The following is a 23163-nucleotide window of genomic DNA, read 5'->3' on the forward strand; positions in this document are numbered from 1 at the left end:
CATTTTACCCGCTACTTAAATTTCAGCTTCCTTTTTCAATCTTGTCCAATTCCTCCAACTACTATTTCTAAGTACCACTATGGGAGTGTCTTCCAGTACCACTTTTAGATCCTTGTACCTTATTCTTTTATTTTCTGGGTCTCTTTACCTTGCTGTCCAACGCTCCAGCTCCTCTTTTCACTGTCTTGAGCTCTGACCGTAAGCGTCCCAATGATGGGCTTCTTAGCCTACATTTCATAAAATCATAACACCGTTCTCATCCCCATTACATAATCTTGCTTTCATCAGGCTTGGTCTAGAGAAGGTCAGTAGATTACCTGTGCGCCGGATTTCATTTGAAAGCAAAAACATAATTATATTATGTGTTGCCTTTGCTGTTTGTCTGGGATTGAATGGTGCGGCCAGCTTTGTTTATTGCTTCGTGTGATGTGCAACCTTAATATGGTATATATCTAACGAGTATGGTTTTGGCACCATTTTGCGTCTTGTTCCAAAATCTCTAAAAGATAGTTGATATGCGTGGAAAAGTTGACGTCACTCAGTTTGGTCGTACTCATGTGATACCGGATCAATAAGAAGGTACAGCTTCAACATTGACAATAAAATGAGAAGTAACCTACGGACTAACTGGTGCAAAGTTAGGCAACCTCCTTTACAAATAACAAGATCTAAAGTCCGTGTTATTTTTCTTTATGTTCAGCTCAGCTGCTTGTGGATTAAGAAGTTTTACCAATATTCGAAAACTGTTTCAACCCTCAATCCAACCATGTTCGCAATCGTTCAGTTTCACATGGCATTTTTCTTGTTTTGCTCTCCTAGTTTATCCGCAACTGGTTTTCGATTTTTCTTTAATCTCTTGAGCTTAGTTTTATACACATTTTGTTTCTCTTCCTTCGTTTCATGACTCTCTCTCTCTCTCTCTCTCTCTCTCTCTCTCTCTCTCTCTCTCTCTCTCTCTCTCTCTCTCTCTTTCACGATGGTCATTCTTAAAGAGGTTATACAGTAAGATGGAAGAAAGATATTTTACCGGTAAGATCTAAAGTATTGCCTTTCGAAGTACCCTCGTTCCAGTAAGATCTAAAGCATTGCCTTTCGAAATACACTCGTACCAGTAAGATCTAAAGCATTGCCTTTCGAAATATTCTCATTCAAGTAAGATCTAAAATATTGCCTTTCGAAATACTCTCGTACCAGTAAGATCTAAAGCATTGTCTTTAGAAATACTCTCGTTCCAATAAGATCTAAAGCATTGCCTTTCGAAATACCCTCGTTCCAGTGAGATCTAAAGCATTGTCTTTAGAAATACTCTCGTTCCAGTATGACGTAAAGCATTGCCTTTCAAAATACCCTTGTTCCCGTAAGATCTAAAGTATTGCCTTTCGAAATACCCTCGTCCCAGTAAGATGTAAAGCATTGCCTTTCGCAATACCCTTGTTCCAGTAAGATCTAAAGCATTGCCTTTCGAAATACACTCGCACCAGTAAGATCTAAAGCCTGGCCTTTCGAAATACTCTCGTTCCAGTAAGAACTGAAGAATTGTCTTTCGAAATACCCTCATACCAGTAAGATCTAAAGCATTGCCTTTCGAAATACTCTCGTTCCAATAAGATCTAAAGCCTTACCTTTCGAAATACTCTCGTTCCAGTAAGATCTAAAGCATTGAGTTTCGAAATACTCTCGTACCAGTAAGATCTAAAGCATTGTCTTTAGAAATACTCTCGTTCCAATAAGATCTAAAGCCTTACCTTTCGAAATACTCTCGTTCCAGTAAGATCTAAACCATTGCCTTTCGAAATACTCTCGTTCCAATAAGATCTAAAGCCTTACCTTTCGAAATACTCTCGTTCCAATAAGATCTAAAGCCTTACCTTTCGAAATACTCTCGTTCCAGTAAGATCTAAAGCATTGCCTTTCGAAATACTCTCGTTCCAATAAGATCTAAAGCCTTACCTTTCGAAATACTCTCGTTCCAGTAAGATCTAAAGCATTGCCTTTCGAAATACTCTTGTTCCAGTAAGATCTAAAGCATTGCCTTTCGAAATATTCTCGTTCCAGTAAGATCTAATGACTTTCGAAATGTTCTCGTTCCGGTAAGATCTAAAGCATTGCTTTTCGAAATCCCCTCATACCAGTAAGATCTGAAGCATTGCCTTTAGAAATATTCTCGTTCCGGTAAGATCTAAAGCATTGCCTTTCAAAATATTCTCGTTCCAGTAAGATCTAATGACTTTCGAAATATTCTCGTTCCGGTAAGATCTAAAGCATTGCTTTTCGAAATCCCCTCATACCAGTAAGATCTGAAGCATTGCCTTTCGAAATATTCTCGTTCCGGTAAGATCTAAAGTATTGCCTTTCGAAATATTCTCGTTCCAGTAAGATCTAATGACTTTCGAAATATTCTCGTTCTGGTAAGATCTAAAGCATTGCTTTTCGAAATCCCCTCATACCAGTAAGATCTGAAGCATTGCCTTTAGAAATATTCTCGTTCCGGTAAGATCTAAAGCATTGCCTTTCGAAATATTCTCGTTCCAGTAAGATCAAATGACTTTCGAAATATTCTCGTTCTGGTAAGATCTAAAGCATTGCTTTTCGAAATCCCCTCGTACCAGTAAGATCTGAAGCATTGCCTTTAGAAATATTCTCGTTCCAGTAAGATCGAAAGCATTGCCTTTCGAAATACCCTCATACCTGTACGATCTAATGACATTTTGAAATATTCTCGTTCAGAAAGATCTAAAGCATTGCTTTTCGAAATCCCCTCGTACCAGTAAGATCTGAAGCATTGCCTTTAGAAATATTCTCGTTCCAGTAAGATCGAAAGCATTGCCTTTCGAAATACCCTCATACCTGTACGATCTAAAGCATTGCATTTTGTAATACTCTCATACCAGAAAGATCTAAAGCATTGCCTTTCGAAATACTCTCGTACCAGTAAGATCTAAAGCATTGCCTTTCTAAATACCCTCGCACAAGTAATATCTAAAGCATTGCCTTTCGAAATACTCTCGTTCCAGTAAGATCTAAAACATTGCCCTTGGAAATACTCTCGTACTAGTAAGATCTAAAGCATTGCTTTTCGAAATACTTTCGTTCCAGTAAGCTCTAAAGCATTGCCTTTCGAAATACTCTCATTCCAGTAAGATCTGAAGCATTGCCTTTCCAAATACTCTCGTTCCAGTAAGATCTGAAGCATTGCCTTTCCAAATACTCTCGTTCCAGTAAGATCTAAAGCATTGCCTTTCGAAATACTTTAGTACCAGTAAGATCTAAAGCTTTGCTTTCGAAATACCCTCGTACCAGTAAGCTCTAAAGCATTGCCTTTCGAAATACTCTCGTTCCAGTAAGGTGTAAAGGGTTGCCTTTCGAAATACTCTCGTTCCAGTAAGATCTAAAGCATTGCCTTTCGAAATACTTTAGTACCAGTAAGATCTAAAGCTTTGCTTTCGAAATACCCTCGTACCAGTAAGATCTAAAGCATTGCCTTTCGAAATACTCTCGTTCCAGTAAGGTGTAAAGGGTTGCCTTTCGAAATACCCTCGTACCAGTAAGATCTAAAGCATTGCCTTTCGAAATACTCTCGTTCCAGTAAGGTCTAAAGGATTGCATTTCGAAATACTCTCGTTCCAGTAAGCTCTAAAATGTAAAGCATTGCCTTTCGAAATGCTCTCGTTCCAATAAGATCTGAAGCATTGCCTTTCGAAATACCCTCGTTCCAGTAAGATCTAAAGCATTGCCTTTCGAAATACTTTCGTTCCAGTAAGATCTGAAGCATTGTCTTTCCAAATACTCTCGTTCCAGTAAGATCTAAAGCATTGCCTTTCGAAATACTTTCGTTCCAGTAAGATCTAAAGCATTGCCCTTCGAAATACTCTCGTACTAGTAAGATGTGAAGTATTGTCTTTCGAAATACCACCGTTCCAGTAAAATCTCAAGCATTGCCTTTCGAAATTCTCTCGTACCAGTAAGATCTAAAGCATTGCTTTTCGAAATACTCTCGTTCCAGTAGGCTCTAAAGCATTGCCTTTCGAAATACACTAGTTCCAGTAAGATGTAAATCATTGCCTTTCGAAATACTCTCGTACCGGTTAGGTCTAAAGCATTGAGTTTCAAAATCCTCTCCAGTAAGATAAGATTCTGAAATAGGTTGCAATAAGATCTAAAATACTTTCGAAATACTCTTGTTCCAATAGGCCTTCAAAATACTCGTTCCAGTAAATCATTGACTTTCTAAACACCCTCGTACCAGTAAGATCTAAAGCATTGCCTTTCGAAATACCCTCGTTACAGTAAGATCTAAAGCATTGCCTTTCAAAATACCACCGTTCCAGTAAGATCTAAAGCATTACCTTTCGAAATACTCTCGTTACAGTTAGATCTAAAGTATTGCCTTTCGAAATACTCTCGTTCCAGTAAAATCTAAAGCATTGCCTTTCGAAATACCCTCATTTCAGTAAGATCTAAAGCATTGCCTTTTGAAATACTCTCGTTCCATTAAGATCTGAAGCATTCCCTTTCCAAATGCTCCCGTACCAGTAAGATCTAAAGCATTGCCTTTCGAAATACCCTCATTCCAGTAAGATCTAAAGCATTGCCTTTTGAAATACTCTCGTTCCATTAAGATCTGAAGCATTCCTTATCCAAATACTCCCGTAGCAGTAAGATCTAAAGTATTGCCTTTCGAAATACCTACGTTCCAGTAAGATCTAAATCCTTGCCTTTCGAAATACTCTCGTACCAGTTAGATCTAAAGCATTGCCTTTCGAAAAACTCGCTCCAGTGAGATCTAAAGCCTTGCCTTTCGAATTACCCTCATACTAGTAAGAATTAAAGCATTGCCCTTCGAAATACTCCCGTACTAGTAAGATCTAAAGCATTGCCTTTCGAAATACTCTCTTTCCATTAAGATATAAAGCATTGCCTTTCCAAATACCCTCGTAACTAGTAAGATCTAAGGCATTGCCTTTCGAAATACTCTCTTTCCATTAAGATATAAAGCATTGCCTTTCCAAATACCCTCGTACCAGTAAGATCAAAAGCATTACCTTTCGAAATACTCTCGTTCCAGTAAGATCTAAATTTTTAGCCTTGCGTTTCGAAATGCTCTCGTACCAGTAAGATCTAAAGTACTGCCTTTCGAAATACTCTCGTTCTAGTGAGATCTAAAACCTTACTTTCGAAATACCCTAGTACCAGTAAGATCTAAAGCATTGCATTTCAAATACCACCGTTCCAGTAAGATCTAAAGCATTGCCTTTCGAAATACCATCGTAACAGTAAGATCTAATGCATTGCCATTCAAAACACCCTCGTGCCAGTAAGATCTAAAGCATTGCCATTCGAAATACTCTCGTTCCACTAAGATCTAATGCATTGCCTTTCGAAATTTTCTCGTTCTATTAAGACCTAAAGCATTGCCTTTCGAAATACTCTCGTTCCAGTAATATCTGAAACATTGCTTTTCGAACTATTCTCGTTCCAGTAAGATCTAAAGAATTACCTTTCGAAGTACCCTCGTTCCTGTAAGGTCTAAAAGCCTTGCCTTTCGAAATACTCTCGTACCAGTAAGATCTAAAGCATTGAGTTTCGAAATACCCTCGTACCAGTAAGAAGTAAAGCATTGCCTTTCGAAATACTCTCGTACCAGTAAGATCTGAAGTATTGCCTTTAGAAATACACTTGTTCCAGTAAAATATAAAGCATTGCCTTCCGAAATATTCTTGTACCAATAAGATCTAAAGCACTGCCTTTCGAAATACTCTCCCTCCAGTAAGGTCTAAAGGATTGCCTTTCAAAATACTCTCCTTCTAGTAAGATCTAAAGCATTGCCTTTCGAAATACTATCGCACCAGTAAGATTTAAAGTATTGCCTTTCGAAATACTCTCATTCCAGTAAGATCTAAAGCATTGCCTTTCGAAATACTCTCGTTCCAGTAAGGTCTAAAGGGTTGCCTTTCGAAATACTCTCGTTCCAGTAAGATCTAAAGCATTGCCTTTCAAAATACTCTCGTTCCAGTAAGATCTAAAGGATTGCTTTTCGAAATACTCTTGTTCAAGTAAGCTCTAAAGCATTGCCTTTCTAATTACACTCGTACCAGTAAGATCTAAAGCATTGCCTTTGTAAATACTCTCGTTCCAGTAAGATCTGAAGCATTGACTTTCGAAATATTCTCGTTCCAGTAAGATCTAAAGCAATGCTCTTCGAAATACTCTCGTACCAGTAAGATGTGAAGCATTGCCTTTCAAAATATTCTCGTTCCAGTAAGGTCTAAACGATTGCCTTTCGAAATACTCTCGTACCAGTAATATCTAAAGCCTTGCCTTTCGAGACACTCTCGTTCCAGGAAGATCTAAAGCATTGCCCTTCGAAATACCCTCGTAACAGTAAGATCTAAAGCATTGCTTTTCGAAATACTCTCGTTCCAGTAAGGTCTAAAAGATTGGCTTTCGAAATACTCTCGTTCCAGTAAGATCTAAAGGATTGCCTTTCGAAATACTCTCGTTCCAGTAAGATCTAAAGGATTGCCTTTCGAAATACTCTCGTTCCAGTAGCGTCTAAAACACTGACTTTCTAAATACCCTTGTACCAGTAAGATCTAAAGCATTGCCTTTCGACATACTCTCGTCCAATAAGATCTAGAGCATTGCCTTTCGAAATTATCTCGTTCCAGTAAGATCTAAAGCATTTCGTTTCGAAATACTCTCTTTCCAGTAAGATGTAAAGCACTGCCTTTCGAAATACTCTCGTTCCAGTAAGATCTAAAGCTTTGTCTTTCGAAATACTCTCGTTCCAGTAAGGTCTAAAGCATTGCCTTTTGAAATACTCTCGTTCCAGTAAGATCTAAAATATTGCCATTTGAAATACTCTCGTTCCAGCAAGATCTAGCGCATTGCCTTTCAAAACACCCTCGTACCAGTCATCAGTACTTTCTTTCTCTCTGTTGAATCAATTCTCTCTCTCTCTCTCTCTCTCTCTCTCTCTCTCTCTCTCTCTCTCTCTCTCTCTCTCTCTTCTTCTTCTTCTTCTTCTTCTTCTTCTTCTTCTTCTTCTTCTTCTTCTTCTTCTTCTTCTTCTTCTTCTTCAGTGGAGTCGCCTGCTGGCTAGTAATTACAGCAGTGTTGTTCCCACTTTCTTTTTGCTGCATTCTGAAGAATGTTACAGCGTAGCTTGCATGTAAGAGGAAAGGAATGACTGTTTGTTATGGCTTCATTTTTTTTTAAACTAAACAAGCAGAGGCATATGGTATCAGTTTTAAGAATAAATGCACTGAAAGGAGCCCTATGGTTTATGTTGTAAATGTTTCATTTTTAAAAATTGAACAGGCAAAGCAAATATCAATAAATATGTTAAAATGATTAATTTTCATGTATTTTTTTTCGGGAATTGAGTATGGAAAGCCATATATTATCATTTAACATAAATTTACTTAAGGGAATATTTTAATGTTCCTTTCATGTTTTTTTTAATTAGACAAGAAAAGCATTATATTACCATTTCTGAGAATAAATAGCCTTCATATGGTGTTGCCTTCATGTCCTACTGTTATGTGAAATACCATCTCCCAAAATTAGTGTTTGAAATTAGTCAGCATTCTGTGCTGTAATATTTTTGCTTCATATGAATGAATGAAATTAAGGAAGAAATCAGTGAAAATGAAATGACTGTCAAGGAAAATCAAGGAATTTTAGTTGTAGTTTTAAGGAAATCTCATTTGAATGAGTGGAAACACTGAGTAGGTACAAGAAGTGTTAGATGCTTTGGTGTATGGTGAGAAGTTCCTTGTCGAAAGTGCTGTACGTCTGTTGACTGGACTCTTCCAGCTGAAGAAGACGAGGGATTTGGGGCTTCCCACTGATGGTTTATTCTTTTATAGTGCCTGAGGCGACTTACTGGCATCCGTGGTTAGGGTGTGTTTGCCTTCTGGATTGGGGAATACCAGAGTGGTGTAAGCTGTCCTGTGAACTCCTGCAGGCTTATCATGGTAGTTGGAGTGCCGTTTACCTCGACCTGATGAGATTATCAGAGATATGATCTTTTGGATTTCTGGAGAAGAAAATTGCGTCTGGCCATGCCTTCAAAACCTAACAGGTCTCTGAGGGGAAGCAGCTGAGAAACATGGGGACCTCAAACGTGGGAATACCCACACCCACTTTCTTCGAGGGGAAAAATCCACGAAGATAAGATCTCCTTCAGGAGTAGGCCTAGATGATTTGGCCAATCAAACGCCATCAATGCCAGAGACCTAAAGACGTCCTTCAAGGAGGCAGTAGCCAATGAACAACAGGAATTCCTTAAAACAAACCTCCAAAAGTTGGAATGAAGCAGTGGAGGAGGTGCCATGGGAAGAGGGACATGCCCAGAAACGTGACGTCACGGCTGACACCGAAGAACACAGGTGATATAAGGAGAAAACACACCGAAAAGCGAGCAGTGGAAGAGAAGACACAAGAAGAGGGAGTGTTAGAGGCGTGTGGAAGTGATCCCAAAAGGGCTCCAAGTGATTTGTGAACTTATATAAATTTACTGAGTGCCCATAGACTAAGTAAGAATTCTAAGCCCAAGTTTACCGTCTTATAATATTTTACAATGTGCCTTTTAAGATGAAGACTCGCTAACTAATACCCAATTAAAGGTGGAAAGTTTAAAAGAAAGTAAGACAATAGACAAATGTATTCAGGGAAACATAATTTTCATTTTACACCAAGATTTAAAAAAAAAAACTTGTGAATTTTCCAAGACAGCTGACATAAAGTGAGTGCAAAGATTAACACACATCAACCGAGCTGTTCCTAATGTGAAACAGAATAGCTTTTTCAAAGAAGAATTCCCTCCCACAATATATATATATATATATATATATATATATATATATATATATATATATATATATATATATATATATATATGTATACCATCATCTGTTATATTTACACCCAGCTGCTTATAGGAATCAACAACTTGCCCTATTCCAACGCATCCACATTAACATTTATTACTCCACCTTCCTAGACTCAATTTACCTTTTTGAATTTTGAATTTTCTCTTCAAACATCAAGCATTTAGCACTCTATTCACGGCTAAATTTTTTATCTTGTGTAACTGCATTTATATGTACAGCCACAGATTTAACATATCCTAGGTATCTATGCATCAGATATAGTGATAGAACAGGACAACCATCGAATGCTTTATTTTTACACATTAGTAATTTTAATCACATGATTCACTGGGAGGGGCAAAAGTTGTTTTATATTGTAACAACTTAACTCTCAGAAATGTAATAAAATCGGCTGTGATTGAATATCACGGTGACTCACTGAATGTAAGCCAGGGCAAATGGTTTGGAATCAAACAGAAATTAAATGTGAATATCTACATCCCAGAATTGGTAACCCAAAAATAACCAAGTAAGATATAACATAGTGCTATCAATTTCCACTTAATGAGTCTCTACAACATAAGAGTCAAAATAAGTCAGACACGACCGAAGTCATGAAAAGTCACACTCCCCTCCATTTATTTGACCTCTAATTCAATACATCTAAGAAAATAAAGGGAAAACAGAACTTTTAAAAAATAGGCACAGAGAACAAAATTTGGGATATCTCCCACGTTACTAACCCCAGAAAAATGCACATAATAAAACATGGCAAAGTCAAAATTCAGGAAACCCAATAAAAATCAGACATATAAAATAAACATAAATGGGGAGAAAGATATTCAAAGCATGGTAACAGTTCAAAGAATAGTACATGTTAAACAAAGTTATTGAAACCCATTTGGGTTTTTGAAAAACAAAGTCTAAGCTCACCTCACAGGCAGTGCACAAAGCCTTCCAGCAAAGAGGATTTTTTCACTAGGAAATCAAGACCCGAATGTCTAGCCTGTACTCAAAATGGAAAATTCACACTTCCAATGACACGCCCATGAGAGCAAACTCGCAAACGAATGCTCCTCCAGAACTTGACGACTTCCGATTATCGGAACATTCTGACATGGTCAGAACATCACCCAAGGAACGATGCCCTCAGTTTCCATGGGCAGCGAGACTGACGACGGGCTTTTGTCAGCACTGACTCGTGAATACGTAGGCACTGATTCGCATTTACCTTGCCCAGATATATCTCAAAGAAAGCTTAGCTAAAAAAAAAAAAATAAAATATACAACATTATGCTTAAGCTTTTCATATGATACATTTATATATCAAAGTTATTATATATGTCAAACTCTACTCACTTATGCTTTATTTGCATAGAATGACAATCTTTTAACAGAATGCTCTTTATACAGATGATTCTTTGATAACATGGTTGGTAGGCCTGTTCATGTATGAAACGTTTCATAATGATTTGGACAAAATCCTTAAAAAGTTGTATAAAAGGAATTTTCTTGCTTTTTTTTTTTACTTGTTATACTTGATTGTAATTTTCATATTGTAAAATATTTTCTCAAGCTGATTAATATATGGATTATAAAAAAATAAATACACTCCGAACGACTTATTTTGTAAAGCAGTACAATATATAATAGTGTGATTGTACAATCTATATAGCAATACAGCCGTGAATAATGGTGTGACAGTGAAACTATATGTAAATGATTTTGTCAATATTCTCTGAGGAGAATATCATAACAAGATTCTGCCACAATATGTGTGAAAGAAGGCTCGTGGTGGAATTAGCCTTTTGGCTTATAATGGTGTGATTAAAACACTAAGTAAAAGAGTAAAAGACAAAATATGGAATTTATTCACACCCGAACACGGTGATTTCACTTTAAATTGAACGAAACTCGTGTAAATGGTCTGGTGGACATGTGTGAAAGGAGGCTTATGGTGGAATGGCCTTTGGTTATAATGGTGTAATTAAAGCATTGAGTAAAATATATAATATGAATCTTCTCACACTCAGATATCATGACTTTACTTTAAACTGAGCGTGACTCGTGACAGTGGTCTCATGGAAACTGTTTACACTGTTCTTCGTGTAATGGCTCCTCACTCTCAGCTGCCAATGAAATAAATTCTGCTCGACGAAGATATGTGCTCTCCTTTCTACATCAGATGTCAGAAAGGTATGTCTGGATTTTTATTTATTTTTTTTTTTTTTTTGGCTTTCTGTCTGCCTGCTCTACCACTGTTTGTCTGTCTTCCCTCGCTCATTACTTGGCTAATATATACGGTGGCCCTCATTTCTCACTCAAACTGATGATATCTTACTAACATCTTATACAAATCTTCATTCAAACTAATCTTATGTAAGATGTTAATGCACATTATGACTGGATTCTCAAATACAGGAGAAAAGAAAAGAATTCATTCATTCTCAAAACCAACACAGAAAATTTATATTAAGAAAAATGATCTCATAAATTTCTTTTAATTAAGCCTGCTGAAGTAATCTATCCCAATGCTGAGCTTTCCTGGAATGCTCTCCACTCAAAACTAGTAGCACTGGAGTGCTATGGTCCACCTCTTTATCCTTGGACTTTATATCTTGCAATGTTAAATGTATGCAGTGGCTTGTGGTCTGTCTGTAACATAAAATCTGCCCCATATAAGTATGGATGAAATCTCTGGTGCAAATATTATCACTAGGCATTCCTTTTCAGTGGTATGATAGGTGCGCTTGTTCTGGACTTAATACTCTCGTAAGCTGTTAGAAATATACCATCCGCAAACTCTTGCAGTAAATACCTTTTAGTCCTTCATTAGATGCATCCATCCTCACGAGAATAGTCCAATCGAAGTTTGGTACTCTTAGCCTCAGTGAATCTCCTAAAGATTGTTTCGTCCATCAAATGCCTTTAGTTGAGGTGCCTTCCACGCCGCCCTATTCAGTCAATCAAAGGTGCTGCTTGACTTGCTTAGTTGTTCACTAATTTCCTGTAGTAGCCTGAAAAAAACAAATAATGCTCAAACTTGCATCTTGGTCCTTGGTGGTGCTGCTTCCTGGATCTTCACTAGCTTTGCTTCATCCATGGCAATCCTATTACAGTTGACGATGTATTCAAGGAATACCACTTTGTTGTATCCCATACAACACTGGGGTGGTTGGATAGACAGTTCTGCTTCCCTCAGTCTCTGGAATAGGTCTGTGAATCCCTCAGTGTGTTCTCCTCATACCAATGTATGAATCAACATATCCACAAAATGGTCAGTGTTCATTTGTGGAAAGTTCGACCATTATAGCCTCTGGATCTCTCATGAGTTCATTGTCAAACTTGGTTATGGTGTTCAGATGATAGTAGTTCATGCAGAACCTGTTGATCCACCCTTCTTCCTTACCATTTCTAATGGCAACCAGCATGCAGAAGTTGACCTTCTGATAATCCCCATCTTGAACATCTAAACCTCTTCCTGTATCAATTCCCTACTAGCAAACAGTAAAAGATGAACTTGCTCTAACTGGCTGGCCTGCCATCATTTTGATGTGGTGTTATCCCATCAGAGTCCTTTCTGGATTATTGGTTGTGATGCCTTGGTATTCCTCCAGCAACTGCAATACCTGCTTCTTCTGCTGCTTGCTTTAGTTGCTGCTAACATTGACATTTCAGCAAGTCTCTTCTTCTTGCTGCAGTTGAAGTTCCAACCAGCTCTCATCTGGAGTTACTTGGTCCTCACTGGCTTCCTTCTCAGTGGCAGTCGCTCTCTGGCATCTTTCTTCTCCAACAACAGTCGCTGCTGCTTCAATTGCTTCTCTCTCATGGTAGCCAGTTAGGATGTTTGCATGAAAAGTCTTTAGATCTCCACTAACATCAACCATGTAGCCCATGCAATTAACCTCTTCCTTGACTTTTTATTGCTCTCCATTGATCGTAATAAATACACCTGTCCCACCCTGAACTGACAATTTTTTATCCTCTCGCAGTATCCAGTCCATAAATCCTTGAGAGTCTGCAGTGGTCTTCATACAGTCCTTCCATACAGTAGCTCAAACAGTGAAAATCTAGTGATTGACTTTGGTACCTCTCAATATGCAAACAGAATCATTGGTAAATACTGTCCCAGTCCTCTGGTCACAACTGCTGTTGTGCCCTTTTCCAAATCTATTGCTGCATCACTCTCCTCTGGCTATCCCTTTGGTCATCTGCCCCTGCAGCTTTATCAACCATCTCAGCCTCAGCTTTGATGGTGTCTTTGGGGTCTTTTATACCTGGGGTGCTTCTAAGAATAAGACCATAAATGGGATTTCTAGGTAGCATTTTATATACAGTGTTACATAAATCTTTGCAACTGGATACCTATGGATACTCCTATCAATGAGCACACAAACCCATTTCTCATCAGTCATTTGGTCTTCAGTTAACAAACTCCATTGTACAACTGCACTTGCCTATGTACCCCTCAGTAACTGGTAACGGACAGTGGCACTTTTTTGTTTTGTAGATCTGCCAGCCATCCTCATCAGTCTTCCAATTGGACTACATTGACATCCTCACAAATCATGATAGCAGTCACCTCCCTTGGTTCTTCTCCTACCATTGCACTGGCTGTCTTTTGCTTGAATTTTTGCTGCTCCTAACTCTTTACAGGCATGCAGTTTTGGCTAAATTTCCAGGTTTGTGACATATAGAGTACTTACCTTCATTTTTGTCATTCTACTGCTCTTCCTTATTCCTAACAGGCTAAGTATCCTGACCTACGACACACAAGACACCTATCTTTATTCATCAATCTGATTCTGTTCTGAGGTCTTGCCTACAGTATTTTAATCTCTGAATACTCCCTCTAGACTTATTCATTGGCTTCTGTCATTCCACTAAGCAAGCTTCACAATCTCTCCAATTTCTTTTGGTATTCTTCTCAGAAGCATAGTGCCATCTCAGTCAAACATGTGCTGACAAACAGTACCATGATGAGTAAATCTGCTAATTCATCGAACTCGTTGCTGCATTCAGTCATTTCAATCCAGTTATTGAAAATTTTACATAGCCTAGCAGATGTGCAGTCTCAACTTTTCTGGCCTAGCCTTAATTAATTTTTTCTAAATCCCTCCACAATCATCTATTACTTTTTTAGCAGCTTTCTTTATGGTATCATAATTCAAAGCCTTGCAGAAAGCACACTAGAAAAAACTTGCAGACCCTTACCTGTTAGTAATGGATTTAGACAAATAGCCCACTCATCCTTAGGTTACACTGAGCTTTTAATGAAAATTTCATTCATTATATCTCCATCAAATCTAAGCAACTTGGGCTTTGCAGTGACTATAAGGGTGTAAGTGCTGCTTTATGGTCTCTATGCAGTATTAACTTCACCCTTGTTAGCTTCAACTTTGAGTCTTATTACTTGAAGTTCTTGTTCCTGCAGCCTTTCAGCTGTCACTCTGCAGAGGCTGTTTATGCACTTAATCACTCACCTCCTGTCCTCCCAGTCCCATTTCAAGGAGTTTTTGAAGCTCCGTTGCCATAGTCACTTCCATGCTACTCATCTTATAGGTTAAAAAAATCTCACCAATTGAGCCTGTCACGGTTGCCAAGTTATGTCACAATATGTGTAGAGGGTTTGTGATGGGAATGGCCTTTTGGCTTTGTATTGCTATGATTAAAACACGGAGTAAAAGGTAAAACATTAATTCTTTCATAACCTGAATAAGATCATTTCACTTTAGGCTGAGAGAAAGTCCTAACTCTAATTTAGCTGAATTTCCTTTGCCTTCTGTCTGTCTGCTTTGCTACTGTCTGCCTTCTGCCTCTCTCGTTCCTTGGCTAATATAATTATATGAAGGCCTTCAGTTCTCACTCAAACATTCAAGCTTATTCTCTGTGGTGCCACTAAGGAGAAGCTGTGTAATCCTAGCTGACTTGGGTAATGTGGAAATATCTTTAAAATAAAACAGATCACAAGAAACCTTTAATAAACTTATTCTTAACATGCTTTTATACTTAAATAAAAGCAATAAAATCTTACTACCATCTTTAAAAAAATTTCCATTCAAACTAACCCCATGCAAGAAATTAATTTACATTATGACTGGGCATTAGTTATAGAACTGGTTGTAAGCTATCTAACCAGGGAACTTCTTATATAAGGAATCACATTATCAAATGTAAAAGTACCATCAAATATGAGGATTTTAAAATTATTGGCCAAACAAAGGAACTCAACGAACTGCTGATTTTGGAAACGTTAAATATCAAATTACGAGTTCCGACTCTAAACACCATTCCTCTGCTGTCCCGTTGTCTTTAGCCTAAATTTTCTGTCAGTCTTTGTACCTCTTGACGTTGTTTACGTTTTAGTGTGTTTTTATCTTTGATGCTGAAAGGTTGGTTGTGTGGAGCTGTCTTCAGCTGCAGTTTTATGAGTGTATGCTTTTTCCTTTTTATTGTATGTGTTGGCGTTCTTTTTATTTATATATAATTTTGCCGAGATATTTAAATGTTCGTTTCGTTTTTATATATTTTTTGTGTACCTCTAGTCTCAGTTTTAATCAAGAGTGCATGTAATTTAAGTCTGTGAGTTGTAATTTTACCATTAAAATTGTTTTAGGTTTTTTCAACTATTGGATCTTATAATCAGCTCTTATTTTATGTTAACGTATTATATTTTATTTTGTAGAAAATCCCTGAATATGTGGCGATGTTGTCACGAAACGCAGGATTAAAACAAAATGCGTATCCCATCATATTCCTGCCCTTAATCTGCTTCATCGTATATATATATATATATATATATATATATATATATATATATATATATATATATATATATATATATATATATATATATATATAGTATATATATATATATATATATATATATATATATATATATAAATAATATGTATATATGTACATATATATATATATATATATATATATATATATATATATATATATATATATATATATATATATATATATATATATATATATATTTATATATTTATGGCTGTGAAATATTTTCTTTTAAAACAAAATTCCATCTAATAAAAGGAGTCCATAAAAATGCCAAAATGTAGAAAGTTCACACAATATATTTCGGAGAACAACTGCCTCCCTCGACAGGCAGGTGATGAATAAGATTTATACCAAGAGATCCAGAGATCAGCCGTTACGTTAGCCCAGTTGACAATTTCTACTTAATCTTCTTAATCGGTGGTTGGGGGAAGATTTTATCTACAATATCTGAGCCCCAAGCTCCTTTTGAGAGATTCATCATTTTTTTGAATCTACACCTGGCTTTTGAACCGACAATTGCCCTATAAATTATGCGTAACAAATTCCAATTTATTCTGTGATTATGGCTATTTATGTGATTAAAAATAGATGAGCTCTGTTGGCCATACCTTACTGGACGTTTGTATTGTATTAATTTCTGGGGGAGTTATTTACCTGTAAAACCGATGTAGGATTGGCCACAGTTGAGGCAAGATATTTCATATACTCCTGTGTCTTTGGGGATTGGCTTTTGTTGGACGTTAATCAGGGATTTGGCTAGAGGTATTTGGATAGATAAAAGCAAAAGGGATAGAGTTTCAAGTGTCTGTTTCAACGTCTTAATCCTGTCCATGTGTGGGATTTTGATTTTATTGTTGGGTGTCTCTCTAGTCTTGTTTTGAGGGGGACGGTAGAAGATTACATGAGCTTTATGGATCGCTTTCTCATTTATATGGCCAGGGTACTTTAAAGATGACAACTGCTTACGGATTAGTTCAATGTCCTTTTCTAGGAAATCTGGGGAGCAAATTTGTAAGGCTTTTAAGAATAAATTGCTGGCTACGCCAGTCTTGATAGAAATGTCATGATAACTAAAATAGTGAATGTATAAAAGTGAAAATGTTGGGTTTTCTGTATACAGTAAATTTGTATTCTGTCATGTCTCTAATTATTAAAGCATCAAGAAAAGAAATTTTGTCGTCTGTGTCCCATTCAACTTTAGATTTCATGCTGGGCACTAATGCATTTAATTTTGAAAGCAATTCGTTGAAATTACCCCACCTTTAATCCCAAAATGTTAGGATATCATCTACAGTACATATCTCATCCACAGCATGTCTTTACGTTTTATTGCATTTTTTTTATAGTTTCAAAATATTCCATGTATAGGTTGGCTAAAAACAGGACTTAAAGGGCTGCCCATGCTGCACCCAAATTTCTGTTTATAGAATGACTTCCCGAATGAAAAGACGTTATTTGATACACGTAACTCACCTAACTTTATTATTTTATCTGGGGCTAGTGGAAAATAATCTGAACAAGGGGATAATTTTTCTCTCAAAAGCTGTAGAACGTCCTGTACTGGTACTTTTGTGAATAGGGAATCTACATCTAAGCTTAAAAGTTTTATGTTGTGAAGTGGTATACGTGCTTCTTTGAATTTGTGACAGAAATCTTCAGAATGTTTAATGTGACTGGGAGAAAATGTGACTAAGAATGGGGAAAGGAGGCCGGCTAGCCACTTAGAAATTTTACAATTGAAAGCTCCGGTAATTTATTCTTAAGAGCCTTACGGATTTGCTTACCGGAAAAGGAAATTGAACTAATCCGTAAGCAGCTGTTATCTTTAAAGTACCCTGACCATAACATAATCATCTACTGCCCCCCTCAAAATAAGACTAGAGAGATGCCAAACAATAAAATCAAAATTCTGCATCTGATGCAGTTTTTATCGGAATTATTAGAGAACACACAGCTGGATATCCCATTTTCTAAAAGCACTTTAATTGAAGTGATTAAGTTATGTGTGAAAGAATGTAAATTTGAATTTAATGGTAAATATTACTCACAAAATTTTGGTACGGCAATTGGAAACCCTTTATCTCCAGTGTTAAGTAACTTATATGCGGAATTTTTTGAAAAGAAAATATTAAACAACATAATTCCACGCAATGTAACATGGTTTTTTTGCCAAGTTAAATAAATTAGTACCATCAAATAAATTCACGTTGGAAATGGAAAATGATGGGTATTTACCATTTTTGGATGTCTTCATACGAAGAAATAGTAGTGGGTTTAAATATAGTGTGTACAGAAAACCTACTAATATTTCTTCCTATGGGCATTTCTATTCCGGACAAAGCAATAAGGTTAAGAAATTAGTATTTTCGTCTATGTTTTTAAAAGCATTACGGGTATGTAGCCCTGAATATACTGATGAGGAAATAGATAAGATTAGGAATGCAGGCAAGAAATTGAAACATCCTGACAGTGTATTAAACGATGCATTAGAAGCGGCAAAAAAGACTCTGTATCAAAACCAAAAAGAACCTTACAAAACAAAAAAATTTTCTTGTACAGCCTTACGATAATAATATGAAAGATATCCCCCATCTTCTTAAGAATTTTGTTGCTAATGTCGCATTTAAGAACAATAAAACAATGAAACATGTACTTATCAAGAACTCTCCCGACAATACTAAAGGGTGTGTATATGAAATTCCATGTAAGTCTTGTGACAACTTTTATATTGGCCAAACGGGTAAAGCACCGGAAAAGAGAATAGAACAGCATAAAAAATGTGAGAGAGATGCACAGGGGTATTTTTGTACATGTTAGTGAGAACAATCGTCCTATCAACTGGGAAGGGGCAAAAAGGATTTTATATTCTAATAACGCACTGGAAAGGAATATCATTGAATCTGTCTTTATAAAAGAAAGTTACAGCCATAATAAACTTGATCCTTTAATATCAAAAGAAATTTGTAAATTGTTTAAATTTTCAGGTAGGCAGTAGAGATGTATGGAAATAAGATTATGATATTTGCAAACACAGTACGGGGGGCAGCAGTGCTAATGAGTTTTCCAATCCCGCCTCCCTGACACCTGTCAGGTGTGGATCTGTAGTCTCCTATGGTCGTATGTTTATCAGTATTGTCCCCCGAGAGTATATTGTGAGTTTTAGCCAAATGAGTTTTGAAGGCCACTCCTACATTGACACCGGCCTGTGGGTGGATGTGTAGTCTCCAATGGTTGTGTATGTTCGTCAGTACTGTTTCTGTAGTATATACATGTGTGACTTCTAATACTATGTATCAGTCCTTTGTCAATGGCTTGGAAGTAAAGTCGAAACCTGTCAGGACCTACACCCTGTCTTTTTTTATTTCACTTGTGGTAATGTGTGATACATACATACGTACATACACACACACACACACACACACACACACATATATATATATATATATATATATATATATATATATATATATATATATATATATATATATATATATATATATATATATATGTATGTATGTGTGTGTGTGTAAATATATTGTTAGGTATATCATGAGTGAAATAAAATCATGAAGTTTTGGAGAATGGATCTGTAAGACGAATAACGCAACTTGGCAGTACTTAATATGAATATATTTTTCCAAGCTGAGGGAAAAGAATTTCTTGAGTTCTGGTATTCATCAGTTCTCCCATGGGCTGCCCCAGAACAAGAGCCTGTGCCAGCAGAAGACTGGCTTAATCTAAAACAATAACACTGCAGTTCATCGCTGTTATTGAAGACTATGTCTATGAGGGGTTGACACATCAAAACACCAAGAATTTTCTCTGGAAGCCTTATGACTTTTTACTGGTGAGAAGAACTTTGTATTGAAAATACCTTCACTTTCACTGACGAGCTTTCCAGTATTTTGCGCCTAATATCCAACTGTATATAATCTAATCTAAACAGTGCCCTTAACAACACTCTGTGACGAATCTCACTCTGGGAGGACTATGTAAATGTAAGCCTCTTTTATTTTTTGTTAAAGCTGCCTTATCATACTTTTCAGTTATTTCAAACTTTATATTAGCCTTAATCTAACAAGTTCACCTCTCCACCTGTCAAACTGCCATTACGGTATTTTTTTTAATCCTCAATTTGTTTTAGCCCTTATATATCTGGCTTACGCTGTACATACTGACTGTATAATTAAGGACTAAGCTAGAGTTCACTTAAGGGTAAGTTCAGGTATTATCAAATCTTTACTGGTGTTATGAACCAGGGGAACATTTTCTGGTCCTCATAACCGGCATGAGAATTATGCCCAGTGCTCAGATCATGATAATAGTAATGATGCATCTTGCTTTCTTGCCGAATTCTAATCTTTTCATGATCATTACTGGAAGATAAAAAAAATGCTATCATTATGAATGTTGTTTTGGATTTGGTCAATTCAGTGATGCCTGTTAAATATTAGCCTTGACATCGAATTTGCCCACTGAAATTTTGCAGAAAATATGTCTTCTGCTGAATATGGCTTGACTGCAATGGGGCATCCTGAAAGTGTGAGAGGAGAGAAAAGATTGTTTCATTTCGGCTCTGATGTCAACAGGGATATTCTCACTGGATCGAAGATCTTGATCCTAAGGAAAGCACAGGTTACTAACATGGCTTAATAAGGTTGTGCTACTAGTAGCCAAGGTTTCTTTGGACCCTGCTGGCGGTTAGTTAATACTAGAAGTATAGAAACTCATGTATAACTCACTGATTATGTTTACTCTGCACTTAAGAGCTCCAACCACTCATTAGATTACAAGAGACAGTGTACGAGTACAAGCGTGTTAGTAGCGGAAACAAATAATGTCCAGAGAGAGTTGCAAGTGAGGGCAAAAACGAATGTGTTTGTGGGTGTTCACCCGCGTACACACGCACAGACTCTGCTCTGCTCTTCAAACGTCATTATCTCTTGCCATTTCCTCATTCCCTCTCCCCCTGCAGAGGGAGAGGGGAAGGGAGTGAGGACGATTCCAGTATTGAGCCTGATCAAACAACTTTTGCTTTCGCCTTTTGCCTTTTGCCATACCTTCGCTGCACCTTCATAGCCTACAAACACATACAAAAATAAACGACGTACACTAAATTGTAAACTAAATGACAAATGGGTCTGTCCCATTCTTTTTTCCTTCCCCTTATACCTTCATTTCACCCTGCTTTAACCCCCTTCCAAAACCTTATCTCCCTTCCGGGGGACCCTTGGGGGTTTAAATCGATTTGTGATCGAACCCTCACTCTAACCTATCCCCCCCCCCTTACCTTACCTTACCTTGCCATAGAGTGGAAGAAGAGCAAAATGCTACCTTTGTGTTGCGTGGGTGTGCGCGTATTTTTTATAAGATTTAATGGGGCTCTGGAAACTAGTCTTGTCCTGTTTCCACTTGGAGGCTGGTTGATGCAAGGCGACAAGGAATACTTATTCCCGTTTTATTCTGCGAGGAATGCGCATAGAATTATGAATTATTTCTTTTGATTTTCCTGTAAACCATCAGTTTGCGTATCTTTTTATGGATCATATTTTTGTGTTGAGATGTAGAGACTTTTCTTCGATTTTTCTTTAACTGACGCTGTTCTCAACAACAGTCTCTTTTCACTGTTTTGTCAAGTAATAATATGATTTTTATTTTAGGCAATTTCTACAAAAAATCAAGCTATTTAACTCTTTATATGTTCTTTATAAGAAGAAATTTGTAATGGAAAGTATTCTGTGTAGTGCTTTAGCACAGTTTATACTCACAAGTTTAATTTCCATTTCATTTGTTAATTTAACTTTGAATTGCGGTAGATTTATATTCGCTCACATTCACTCGTCTTGGTTATTATTCGTTAATTAATAGTGGGTCTGTATCCACGTGTTAGTTAATTGCCTGAATAAACCACGTGCATGGGCACTATACAGACGCCCTGTGTAGGCGTGTATCAGTTCGCATATAGGTTTAGCGGTCTTGCCTGATGGCGACGCACGGGCCATTGTGCTGTGGCTTTAGGAGGGACCCTCTTGGGCCTTGGCAACCACTTTCGCTTCCCCAGCCGGCCCTCAGGCCGAACGACCTCCTCCTTCTCCCCCTCATAGTTGCTGACAATTCCTTGACCTTTGACTCTTGAACATTTCTGCCTCTCCCAAGACCCGTTGTTTCAGACGAGCCGGTCTTTCGATGCTACATGGAACGGGAAAGTGGTGTCGTTTTCTTCATTGTGCGCCGTTCGGAGAAACTTGATTGACGTTTATCGCGAAGTACTTATATTTTCTAGACTTCCTCATTTTTCGAAGATGAACTTTATCAGGGTGCTATGATTTTACTATTTGGATTTTTTTTCAATGCATGAAATTGTCACTGAACTGCATATTCCGGCGCGAAAACTTTTTTGATGAACTGTTCTTGGAAGCGTTGGATGTTGGATCTGGATAACTATATATTACAAATTTACAGACGAAGTAAAGAGGAAAACTATGATGAGGTTTGAGACTGACATTAATCGCATTGAAACTTTTCTTTACAATAACCAGGTATATCTTCTCTCTGCGTATTTTTATGTCCACTCATTCTTCTTTGTCAGCGGTGTAGGCTACTCTCATTCTTTGTTAGTAGTCTACTGACATATTCTCTGTCAACAGTCTCCTGACGCAGTCTTTATCTTGTCAGCAATTTTATGAGAAAATAATTTTATAATTTTTTGTTTGTGGGTGGGAGGTTCCAAACCAGAACACTGTCATGGCGTGCTTCATAGCTGCAGTAACGGTCCAAAGCTTATCATGATGTCCTTGATCAAAATGAGAGTTCTGTGGCGGCGTTCTGCGGCACCTAACTGCTGTGCCTCAATGTCGTCAGTTGACTTGACTGAGGTTTTCTGATATGCTCGTTAAACGGTATATTTTAGTATGGTAGCATACACTCACTTGTTATCTATACATCGCCAGTATACCTACGCGTATTTTTTTCATTTGTATATAAACATACTGTATATGTTTAGGTGCGAGGATATTTCATGAATCCTAGTTTTTCCCAAATATATGACTGAAGGTTTGTGTAAGTTTGCATCCTCGAGTTGATTTTTTTCTTTATATTTTTGTCAGTGATGATTGGTAACATGTTTGCACAGTGCATGTTACTAATTACTTTGTATATGTGGTAATCATATGTTTTTAAACATGAGTGTAGCTTATGCTCAATTTTTTTTCATCATGCACACTTGCACAGTGATCTTTTAAAATATGTTAAGTAAGAATACGTTTGCCACAAAATATCCCTAGGAGGCCGATCTTGCCTTCGGATGTAGCCTGGTTTTGCAGCTGTAATATTTTCTTGTTTTTTTTTTTATTTCTATGATGAAAAAAGACCCCATGTTACAATTTGAAAGTGAGAGTTTTATTTCTCATGTTTGATTTTGATGGACTTTCCTTGTCTTAAGAATGTTTGATTTTGATGGACTTTATATATTGTCTTATAT

The sequence above is a fragment of the Macrobrachium rosenbergii genome, chromosome 3, assembly GCF_040412425.1.
Source record: "Macrobrachium rosenbergii isolate ZJJX-2024 chromosome 3, ASM4041242v1, whole genome shotgun sequence".
NCBI classification, from domain to species: Eukaryota; Metazoa; Arthropoda; class Malacostraca; order Decapoda; family Palaemonidae; genus Macrobrachium; species Macrobrachium rosenbergii.